Genomic DNA, 12,551 nt, shown 5'->3' with positions numbered 1-12,551 from the left:
TTAATTAATGAATATGTTGGGTTGACGGAATATGGGAGACATAAGTTTACGAGTTATAAATGAGATTGGCTTGGGACTAAGAATAAATGGTAATAGAAAATAGGTGTTGTTAATTATACATGTCGTGTTAGTGGAATGGCAACAAAGTTGATAAGGTATGATTTCAATTTCGATGACGAAATTTTTATTAAGGGGGGAGAATGTAAAACCCCAAGTTTTCAATTCGTATCTTGATGAAAAATAAATAGTGGAATTTTGAGAAAATCTTAAAAGTGGAACTTAGGGTAAAACTGTAGGACCTTATTCTGATCATTTTTAATGAAATCTGATCTTACCATTGGATTCAAAATGATTGAAAAACATGTTTTAGCCTGTAAGAAAGCTCAAGTGTGAGTCCGAATAGAAAAGTTGTAAAATCCTCGATTATCGAATCGGACCAGGCTAAAATAGTGACTTTTTGATAGAGCAAGAATTATTAAGATTCGATTATACCATTAGATTTGTAACGAAAAATTATTGAACATGAACTATTTATTTGTCATTTTTGGAGATTACGAAGTCGAATTATCATCAAAAATGAAAATGACGTCAATTTTATGGGTCACCTCAGGCAAAAAATGCAAACTTTTGTTAAAGATAGAATTTGTAGAAATTGATTATATCATTAGATTTATAACAAAAAATTAGACGAAATAGAATATTCATTCACCACTTTTGGAGTCCGGACGGCCAAGTTATTGTCGATCGAAACAATAAGTAAAATACTGATTTCATCCTAAGATATATATAAAAATAAATTTTTTAATTTTTTTTACTTTCACCTTCGTTTTAAACGAACCAAAATCAGCCAACTTTTTTTTTTAATTATTTTTTCTTAGAATTTCAATCTCAGATCTCTCACAAACGGCTTATCGTTGACTTTCGACACAGAATGGAGAAACGTTCGTAGCCTTGACATCTACAAAACTCACTCAAATTCCTTCTGTTTTCTTTTCTTTTTCATCTTGTATCGTCAAAAAATAGTCGTATATATATATATATATATGAGGATTTCATAACTTCAACCTCGGATTTCATCCGTTTCGGGGTCAAACCGTCCTCCACCGCAGAAGAGAGAAATGACGACGACATCGAGATCTTTGAAACCACCGGGTCGATTTAGAAAATCAACCACCTCAAAATACGAGTCACCTCGATTTTTATGTTGATCGCCTTGATTTTCGTGCACATGCTTCAATTCAGTCGCCTAGAGATTGTAAGGAACTCTTAATTTCTATTAGTAATCGTAGATTGTGAAAATTGTATTTGGGATTTTATTAAAAATTTGTGGTGAGTTTCCAAAAATGATTGAATTCAATTGATTATTTCAAATTCACGCCAAAACTTGCATGTTTGATATGTTTAACTGTATTTTATAACAAATTATACGTGGGTAAGATATTTCACCAAGTTATTTCCGTCAGTTGGGTCTTATGCATCGCTCATACATCGTTTTGATTTAAGTTTTGTACTTTTTTAATGTTATTGATAAAAATGAATTTCATAATAAGAAAAATGATTTAATATTCAATTAACTCATATTGAGTTAATGAATCTCAGAAAGTGGATATTTTGTTTGAGAAATTGAAATCTGTAAAATTCGAAAAAAAAAGGGTATGAAAACTGTAAAATGTCAGAATCACACCGGAGAGGTGATGTTTGCATTTTACATTGTTATGTTGTGTGTAAGTTGGTGAACCGGTATCCAGGGATAATATTACTGGTTGCATGTTTATTTACTTTCTGTTAGCGCGAGGCGCTATTTATATTTCTGTTTTGTTATTTATTTTAGGTCGTTTGGCTACAGTTGCATGGTAGGAAATTGGATATCCATTCTCAACCTTGTATTGTTAATTTCTCTTTTGTTTTTAAAATGAAAATAATATATATATATATATATATATATATATAATATATATATATATATATATATATATATATATATATAATATATATATATATATATATATTATATATATATATATAGGATCCCTATCCGTGGCCAACATTTTGGCAAACACTTTTTCAAAACATGGGTTAGAGGTCTTGGAATGGGCTGATTTTTGGTGAGGATGATCTCTACGGTGAGGAGATCATCTTCACCAAAAATCAGCTCATTCCAAACTTCCAGCCCCATTTTACAAGTTGAAAAATCGTGAACCGTCCATTTTTTGTAAACCATTTTTGATGAGGTTAGAAGTTTTGGAATGGGCTGATTTTTGGTGATGATGATCTCCTCACCATAGAGATCATCCTTACCAACAATCAGCCCATTCCAAGACCTCTAACCCATGTTTTGAAAAATGTGTTTGCCAAACTGTTGGCCATTGAACGCTACTCATATATATATATATATATATATATATATATATGTAACTATTTTGTGAGCTGTTAAAGAATCTGTGAATGCCTAAAGGGATAGTGTGTCATATCATCCGGAATGATGTACTATCCTGGGTTGTACGGTAGGGACTACCAAGCTCATACTCGGTATGAGATGCGTATGAGAGTGGAGTCACAACTAGAATCCAGGTTTATTCCTCTCTATCTTTACCAGTGAACTTCTACTGTAAAGGTGGTCGTATACGAATGGTTGGTATATTTGGGAATAACATGCACGCCTGATAGGCATAGACGAAAATGATTAGTCAGTGATCACTAATAATCTATAGTAGTTGAATGTTCTGACACATCGAAAAGAGACGCATTGCTTACGGTCACGTCAAACGGTCAGCCTGAGTCGGATAAATGGTCAACCAAACGTGGTAAATACAGCGATCGGCTACAAAATCAAGAACTAAAAGTCAAAGAAGACTTGTAACATCATGTCCCAACTGGGAGCGATCCAGTCATGAATCCCAACTCTCTAATTCCAATACTCCACCATAGTGTATTATGTATCTGTTGCTTTAGTTTGATATATAAAATCAAATGCATGTTTAATGTTTCTATTTGATCAATTAGATTTGTATATAAAGAAAATGTTATAGTGAGTACTGTTGATTGATGTAATGTTAGTTTTAACATGTTTAGTTGCTCATCCCTGACTATATGTACCAATTAATCGTAGTTTCTTTTATAAAATTTTACAGATTTTAAAATGATTTAGTAGCTTATTCATTCATGTTAGAAAAGGTTATTGGCAGAAATTGTGTTCTTTTTTACCGGGTAACCATTGTTACTCACCCTTTTCTTCTCAATTTTTTTAGTTTCTGATTCAGAGTTTGGCGAGGCAGGTATAGAGCACGAATGAGGATCATCTGGTTGGTCAAATAGATAACCAAAGTCCGTCACCTGATGAGTACTAGGGTTATACCCCCTAGTGGTGTCAATTCCTCCAGGTAGTCTTATAGATTCTGTCTGGAGTGTTAGGACTTCTGTTAGAGTGAGGAATTTTGTATAATGTTGTATTTTGTTTACTAATCCGTACTCTGAACTATCGTAAGTTATTAGATGTATATAGACTTCCGCTAGTATTATATTTTTGTATGTATATATACAGGAATGTATGTTGTTTATCATGTGTAAGTTGAACGCCTTAGAATGCTAACATAAATAGAAGAGACCATGCCAAAATTTCGAGGTGCCACTTAGTACCTCGAGATCTGACATGGGGAGTTGTGTTAGCGTTTTGGCGAGGTGCCACCCAAAAGTGGCAAATGAATACTCTATTTTGTATAATTTTTCAATCTAAATCTAATTGTGTGATCAAACTCTACAAATTATGTCTCTAACAAAAATTTTCTTTTTCGGCCCAATAGGACCCTAAAATGGACGTCGTTTTCATATTTTACGATGATTCGACTTTTTGTGCTCCATAAATGACTAGTAAATAGTCTGTTTTTCATAATTTTTTGTTGCGAACCCAATGGTGTAATAAATTTAAAAAGAAATTACTCTATAAAAAAATTATTATTTTAACTTATTCTGACTTGAAAATCGAGGATTTTGTAACTTTTCTATTTTGACTCGCATTTGAGCGTGTTTATAGGCTAAAATATATTTTTCGATCATTTTGAATCCAATGATGAGGTCAAATTTTATTAAAAATGACTAGAATAAAATCATAAAGTTTTACCCTAATTCTCACTTATAGGATTTTCTCAAACTTTAAAACTTAGGATTTTACACTTGACCTATGATAATTTTTAGGAGGGTTCAAAAAATCAACTTTAAAGTAGACACAAAGCTCGGAGACCATTTTCAAGTTCTGGATTTAAGCTTAGCCATACCTCACCCTTGGCCAAGCTTATTTTGTTGCCTAGGCAAGAGGGACCAATGGCCATAAATACTTTTTGCCTAGTCCAAGAGTGACCTACAGCCAAGCATATTTTTATTCAAGCCTTGGCTCACCCAAGGCATATTCTATTAGGTAGTTACAAGCCCATGTGTGCTCGAATTTTCTTAAAGATAATTACATTTTAAACCTCTTCCTTAATAACTTTTACCCCAAGAAATCCCTCCCTTTTTATTTTTTTATACTTTCTTTAACTCTTTAATAATCCTTATTTTGGTCTTTATGTAATTTTCTTATTCTTCTAACATGGGCCTTTGGTCAAATTGGTCCCCATATGAGTGTAATTATTACCCTAACCCCATTTTGTTAAAACTAAAGTGAGGTAGTTTACTCTTATGCCCCCAAGCTTATCCTTACTTCTAGAAGGGTCAATGTAATTAGACTAAATTCAAGAGATTTTGACAACTTTGCCCGACCTATAAGATTTTCTAAAACTTGTGAGCAAAAAATTTCTTAGTCTTAGTTAGGCTAAATGACCTTAATGTCCAAAACCCAAATCTATATTTACATGACATATAATCTAATTCCGTCTTGTTTGACCCAAAGTCAATGCCTTAGGACCCTTCTAACCATCCCATAGAATACTCTAGAACTTGTTGTCTTTTACAATCCTATCATTTGATCATCATGATTATTAAAACTCATAGGAATGTAAAAAACAATCAAGGACTCTTTGATAAGGGGTATTTGATGTCTTTCATTGAGGTTTAATACAAATATTGAGAATTATAGGATTTAGGACAAATTTATCCCCAAGGGTTTCCCAAAACCTTATAAATAGGACCCCCATCTAAGACAAACAAATGATAAGCTTAAGTGATCCAAAATTTTATCCAAGTCTCTCCTCAAAACCCTTTAACCTACCAAAACTCTGTCCAAATCCTTCCTCAAACCCCCAAGAAGCCTTAATCAAGAAGAATAAAAAAAGACAAAGGTGGGGTTTAGTTGTAATTTTAAGGTTTTTTCATATAATTTTTTCCTTACAATAAATATCTCTCCTCTATCTACACCCCTCTTTACATTTAAGAAAATTTACATTTAAGCTTGCCTTACTTTAATAATGTAGATCTTAGTTTCCTTTAACATGAGGCTTGGAGGTAAAGAGTAAAATGTCCTAAAAATAATTGTAGACACCCAAATTTGACCGGGCCCTCAACACAAAATGCCAAAAAAGATAGTAAAAAACAGATTGGGCCCTCAAAGCCCATACCTCCAAAAGCCCTCTATTTCTTTTAACAAATGGCCTAAGGCTTCCCACGTGACCCATGGACCCCAATTCCTCACCACCCTTCTACACTCTTCAACTCAATCCAACATAAGTCCAAATCCATTTTTATTCTTCCCATTACCTAAGCCCATTCAACTCAACCCAAACCCATTCTTATTCAACCCCTTACCTAAGCCCACTCAATTCAACTCCCAAACCCATTCTTATTGAACCCCTCACTTAACCTGACTCAACTCAACCCCCAAACCCATTCTTATTCTACCCATTACCCAAGCCCATTCAACTCAAATCCATTCATATTCAACCCACAACCTAAGCCCAATCCAACACTATACCTACCCAACACTCTACCCAAGCCCAACTCATTACCCAAGCCCAATTCTCAATCCAACCCAACATCACAATCAATCACCACAATTATCAAGGTGGGACACATGTCACCACCCCAACTCACCTCCCTCATCCCCAACTTATCCCATCACCTTTTCTCTAAACATCATCTATCCATACCCCTAACCTATACCTTCCCTAATCTACTCACATCAACCCATCACCTTTTCTCTAAAAAAATATAATCTACCACACCCCTAACCTATATCTTTCCCTAATCTACCCTCATCATTCCCTACAAAACCTACATCTACAATCTAAACCCACACCCCTCCTTTCAAATCAAACACTCATCCTCTCCCATCAACCCATCTCAACCCTTCATCTCCACTCATTTTGACACATGGCATCATCTTCCTCACCCTCCCAAAATATCATCGACCACCCTCTTACACAATTCCTTCTTTTAATTAAAATTACATCCCCTCAACTCACTTCACCAATTTATTACCCTCTTACACAATCTCATCCTCTCAACTACTCTTATTTATTTCATTACATCTAACACTCAACCTAAATGGGTTGAAAGATTAACCCATTTGAGTTGTAAAACAACCCATTTACCCTTCTTACACAAGTGCCCTTCGATCTTCTCTAATTTACCCCCACATTTCTCTTAAACCCCACACCATTCTACCACCTCTCTTCATTTCACCCCATCTTACCCCTAAAAATAACTCCCAAACTCTATACAAACCCCCCCTCATTCTCAACTCTGACTACCTAATGAAAATTTGAGAAAAATACTCTCTAAAAAAAACTCTCAACTCACCTCATTACTCTCAACTCTCAAACTCTCAACTCTCAACTCTCAACTTCTTCTCAAGAAAATTCAAGAAGATCAAAGGGATTCATCAAGAAAAGTCAAAGAAAGTCAACAAAGGAGTAAGGTGGGTTTGGACAAAAGAACACCCCCTCCAACTTTCCTCTTATATTCATCCCTTTTTGCATACCTTCACATACACCACCATGGTTTGAACCATCAAAGGGCCCCTTTTTCAATATGGGTGCCCTCAATGGGTTGAACAAACATCAAAGCCTCACATACTTGAGGGCACATATTGAATTTTTTTATTCATTTTCTTATTTTATTTTTTTTTCAAAATGGACCGAATCCGAAGTTACCACTATTGTAAATGGAATAAGGTGCCTAACACCTTTTCTTCTCCATAAAATGAGCCCCCTTACCTAAAATCAAAAGTTGGACCAAATGAGCCATATCCGTACGAAAGTCATCAAATGCCAAAAAAACATAATTTTTCAAAAAAATATATTCCGGATGACCATTCACACCCTTTTCAAATATGAATGGTGGCAACTCAAAAATCCCCCAAAGTGGATGATATATTCAAAATTGAATAAATCACGTGTCCACAGCTTGGCAACTCCATTGGGACGGAAGGCTCTATCCTTGTGTCAACTCTATTATTTTAGAAAAAATACAAAATATTCTTATTTGCAAGCTAACATTATTTGTTGTATTTGTTGTGTTTGTTGTTTAGGTGAGTTTCTTTTTCTTTATTTACCCCCTTGAGTTAAAAAAAATCGGTTTTTTCTTTAGTTATCCGATTATATTTTTTTTAAGCATGCATATCATCAAAAACATAAAAAAAATGAAAATTTTTTTTGACCCAAGCCAAAAACCAGAGGCAATATGCCTCAAAATGAGTGAAAAAAAAAAACGTTTTTCTTTTTTTCTTGCCGAATGGACAGTCGAACTTAAACTAATTATAACTTTCACGTCCGATCTCCGATTAACTATTATAGCATATCGATTTCGGGTAGAACGGAATTTTCTTTCAAATGTGACAAAGTCAGCAAGATTTTGACAAATCGAAATAGATTTTTGAGTCCGTTTACTATCATTTCCATTAACATTTATGTTCGACTTCTCGTAGGGATACAAAATGAGTAGAAAAAAAAAAGCAAAAAAAATTTGGCCCAAGCCAAAAACCAAAGGCAATGTGCATCAAAATGAGTACAAATTTTTTTTTTTAATTTTCTTTTTTTTGCTCAGCTTGTTCCTTATGTCAGTCTTGGCAACTTTCCTCTTGGACTTCATTTTTGGTTTGAGTTTTAAAGCTTCAAAAGATCAAACAGATCATTTGTTTGTTAAACTCAAGGCGTACCGCTCGCCACTTTTTGATTGATCAAAATAAAAATTCAAAGTGATCATCGGTTGGACCATAAAAAATAAAAATAAAAAAAGAAGTCCTTTTATTATTAGTTCATTCGTAAAAAAAAATAATAAAAAAATGATTGATCGATATCTAACTATGAATGTGCTATCCTTATGCATTAATTATCTGAAAAGTCATGGTTTCCATAGATATATTTTCAATGGGCTTACATGATCTTAATGCGAATATAATGGATTTTGTATCCTTTGAGCTATGTGGCATCCAAGGATGAATGGATTGATTTGGCCCACGGGCCCACTCATATGAAAAATGCCCCGGGCACACCATATCCTATTTGCACACACCACTAGCACGTTTACTTTACTGCATTACATGCTTGCATGTCCCTAATAGCCAATGTGGCACTAGTGCGTGGCCCGATCTCCTCGGAGATACGACATCATTCATGAAAATCACAACTCTAATCACGTACCGTAATGTATATAAAACTGGGGCATCAATATCGTTTGATCGGGTGATTCTTAAAGGTATATCAATGCACCCATGTTGGAGCGACCTGAGCCTTTGTCCTATTATAAGCCGCATATTCACATGTCCTGATTGCCAACGTAGTACTAGTACGTGATCGGTCCTCTCGCGGTAAGCAAAAACCATTTATGAAATCTACAACCCTAGACTCGTACCTATACGGTATATCAAATAATCTAATTACATTTCTTAGTCGAAATCATTGCCTAAGCGAGATCCTGTCCCGTTATACTACGGTACTAGGGGGATAGACGACGTTTATTCTAGACGAAAGGTGACTTAAGAGTGCCATTGCTCAGCATTGTGCACCACCTCTCAACTAGGGATTAAAATGGTTGTTTTTTACTTTAGAGATTTGAGTTGGAGACTTAGATTATCACCTACACGGTATATCAAATCGAGTCACCACGTATCGTCTGATTGAGTACGCTCGAGAGGTGTATAGGTGTACTTGGGCAAACGTGGCTAGATAAATTGCATTGCACTTAGTAAACCTAGAGTCTAGAAACCTTCTCATAAGCCACTACTCGAACTTATAGTAGGTGTTCCCGGGTTGTTTTTCGGAAATGGACATTACAAATTGTTGAGATCAAGAAGTTACGATTTTGTCTTCAAGATAATCAAACCATTTGTTTTACTTGATTCAAAACTATTATATCAATGGGCACACCAACTCAATAAAGAATCCATTTTAAATTTGGTAGTAATACACAATGAACTAGTTCATCTCGATTTAACGATCACAATGGGCTAGACCATTTAAGTCAAAATGACGTTCAAGTTTTTTTTCTCTAATTAGGGTCCCAACCCATTTCAAGAGAAGAAAAATATTTTTCAAAAGAAAAGAAAAGGAAAAATAATTTGTAAAAGATTTATTGTTTGCATAAAAAAAATGACTTATAAAGATATGTTTTGCATGGACCTTGGAAATGTACTGAAATATTCTTTTGTGTCAACTCAAGATGCTAGCTGAAGGCAATAACCTAATCGACCAGTTGGTTAAAACAACCATAACGTGGATGCATACCGTAGAGAAATTCAACTTTGAGAAATTCATGTTGAGATGCGCTCTGTACTTCCACGAGTTTGAGATAGATTGGAGCATTTTACGCGCTATGACTAATCGTTGGAACCCTTATCTTCACATCTTCCACATTGGATATATACACTTGTGTCCTACTAATGAAAATTATTGCAGCTCATGGAGATATCTACTTAAGGTCCTCTAGTCAAGCCTTCAATGAAGATAGGATATTCTGGTGACTTCGCCACAGGCCTAAACATTTCAAAAGAAGAAGTCAATGCTTTAGTCCGTAACAGGAGATTGGATTTAGTACCCTTATTAAGTCTATACCACTCTCGTAGTCATCGCATCAATGTAAAACCAAAAGCTTGGCGAGCCACTAGAGACTATCGATTATTTTTATGGATCTTTGCCCACTACATACTGACCTCCAAAAGTGAAGGTCAAACTGTCCCTAAATCTTTCATAAACATAGCTTCCCAACTCTCCAGAAAATCCAACCCTGTACTGAAAGCGCCCTCGATCCGTGGGGTGCGCGATCCGCTTTTGACCTTTGAGGTTTGGGAGTCGCCACCTAGTTATTACGATCTAGGAATCGATCATTGAATCTAAAAATAAAAACAACTAATTTAAGAAAGAAAATACGGGTCCGGGGATCATGTTACAGGGTTGGAAGGTGTTAGGCACCAACCCCGCCCGGCAAGTGCCTGTCTCTACTTCTTCCCAAAAATCGGTTACATTGCAAAATAGACCAAAAATAACAAATAATTATAATAAAAAAAATAGAAAAGAAAGTTACCTTGTCGATTATAACGATTCCCTCAGTACTAGCGAAGAGTATCTACGTATGTATTTCCTTGCTATTCGCTCGTCATTGGATTTGATTTCTGATCTCCAAGTTGAGGTATCTGCTTCTTAGATCTGTGAGTTTTCTAATTTTTCTTATGGATTTGAAAGTGTTTTGAAATCGTTTTTGGGTGTTTTTTGAGCTAAAGTTGAGGTATGGATGTTAGGTAAGGAGTTAGGACTTCAAAATTAGGGTTTTGAGAAGGTTGGGGAGGCTTCTTGATCTACTTTTCATAGGATTTAAGATTTAATACGAAAATAGGGTGTGAGGACCCCTATTTATAGATTTTTTTAAGGGTTGATTTAGATAGAATTAGTGTTTAATTAGAATTCTCTTAGTTAGGTGGTGTTTGTTTGCACTATTTTTCAGTGCTTATTGCTGAAAAAAATTAAATTCAGCACTTTTGTCAAAATAGCACGTTTGTTTACTCGTGCTTATTGCTGAAAATAAGTAAAAAAAATTCAGCACTATTTTGATGCTGAAAAAAAGTGCTGAAGCGGTAAGCACTTCGCTTTTTTCAACACAGACAAGTATGCCCTTTGTTTTTTTGAGCATGGACAACTATGCCCTTATTCTTAAAAGGATATTACCTCTTATATCCCATGGATAAATATATAGACATCCCACAAATTAATAAACCCACACCATAGCTAAATTATTTTGTCTTATATGGGTTAAAATTTTTGGAATGAGTTGATTTTTGGTGAGGATGATCTCTACAATGAGGAGATCATTCTCACAAAAAATTAGTCCATCTTGAAACTTTTAACCCTATCAAAACAAGTTCAAGAACCGTAAATTGTCCATTTTTTTTTTAAAACTATTTTTAACGAGTTACAAGTTTCAAAATAAACTGATTTTTGGTGAGGATGATCTCTAGACCATATAAATTATCCTCACTAAAAATTTGGTCATTCCAAAAATTTTAATCCATATAAAACAAAACAAAAAATGGCTATAGTGTGGGTTGCCCTTATTAATTCATAGGGTGCTTTTATAATTACATATCCTTCATATCCATCGAAAATTATTCATAAAAAATTAAGTTCTTTTTAAAGTTGATTTCAAATTTTGGTGACTTGTATGACATTATTATTTTTAATTTGAAATTTGTGGGCTTTTATAAATAGAAATTATTATTTATAAATTGAAGATTTGAGTATTATTTATTATTTAAAAATAAATTGTATTTTAATTTTATAAGAAATAATATATTTTATTGTGTTTGATAATAAATAAGCATTTAAAACATGCAAACAATGTATAATATGATTGTAAGGGTAACAAAGACAATTTATCAGTTTCAGCAATGTGTAACAAACATGATTCAGCATCTAAACAAACAACTTTTTCAGCACTTAAATTCAGCGCTTAATGCTATTCAGCACTTATTTTTTTCAGTTTAACAAATAGCACCTTAGAGTTATATTTTAATTAGAATTATTTTAGGTAGAGTTCTATTTTAATTAGAATTAATTTAGGTAGAGTTATATTTTAGTTAGAATTTTATTAAATAGAGTTATTATTTAATTAGAACTCTATTAGGATTTTGACTTTTGGTCTTATTTGGTTGACTTTAAGATTTTGACTTTAGTCTTAATTTATTGACTTCAATATCTTGAGTTTAGTCTTACTTAATCGACTTTAATTTTGACTTTTAATCTTACTTGATTGACTTTAATACTTTGACTTTAGTCTTGCTTGATTGACTTTAATTTTTTGGAGAACCCCCCTCTATTATATCTTTAATTCTTTGGAGCCCCAAATAGAGGGGTCCTTAAAGAAATATCTTGCGAACCCTCAACAATTTTGCCTAAGAGCCTGATTGATCGATTTTTTTAGTTCAAAATTTTAAATTAATTTTATTAATATTTCACTTTAATTATTTAATATTTTATTTATTAATTTCGAAATTTTTATTTATAAAAATTGTGAAATTACCATTTTACCCTCGGAGAGGACTTTTCGCGTTTTAAGTTGGTTTTCGATGTTCTAGGATGTTTTAGAAATAATTTTTCATAAGGAATTCAATGGGACTGTTGGTTTTTATCATTTAT

Source organism: Akebia trifoliata, chromosome 16 (genome assembly GCF_017979445.1).
Source record: "Akebia trifoliata isolate Shusen 1 chromosome 16, ASM1797944v1, whole genome shotgun sequence".
NCBI classification, from domain to species: domain Eukaryota; kingdom Viridiplantae; phylum Streptophyta; class Magnoliopsida; order Ranunculales; family Lardizabalaceae; genus Akebia; species Akebia trifoliata.
The sequence above is the reverse complement of the archived record's forward strand: the minus strand, read 5'-3'. Positions refer to the sequence as shown.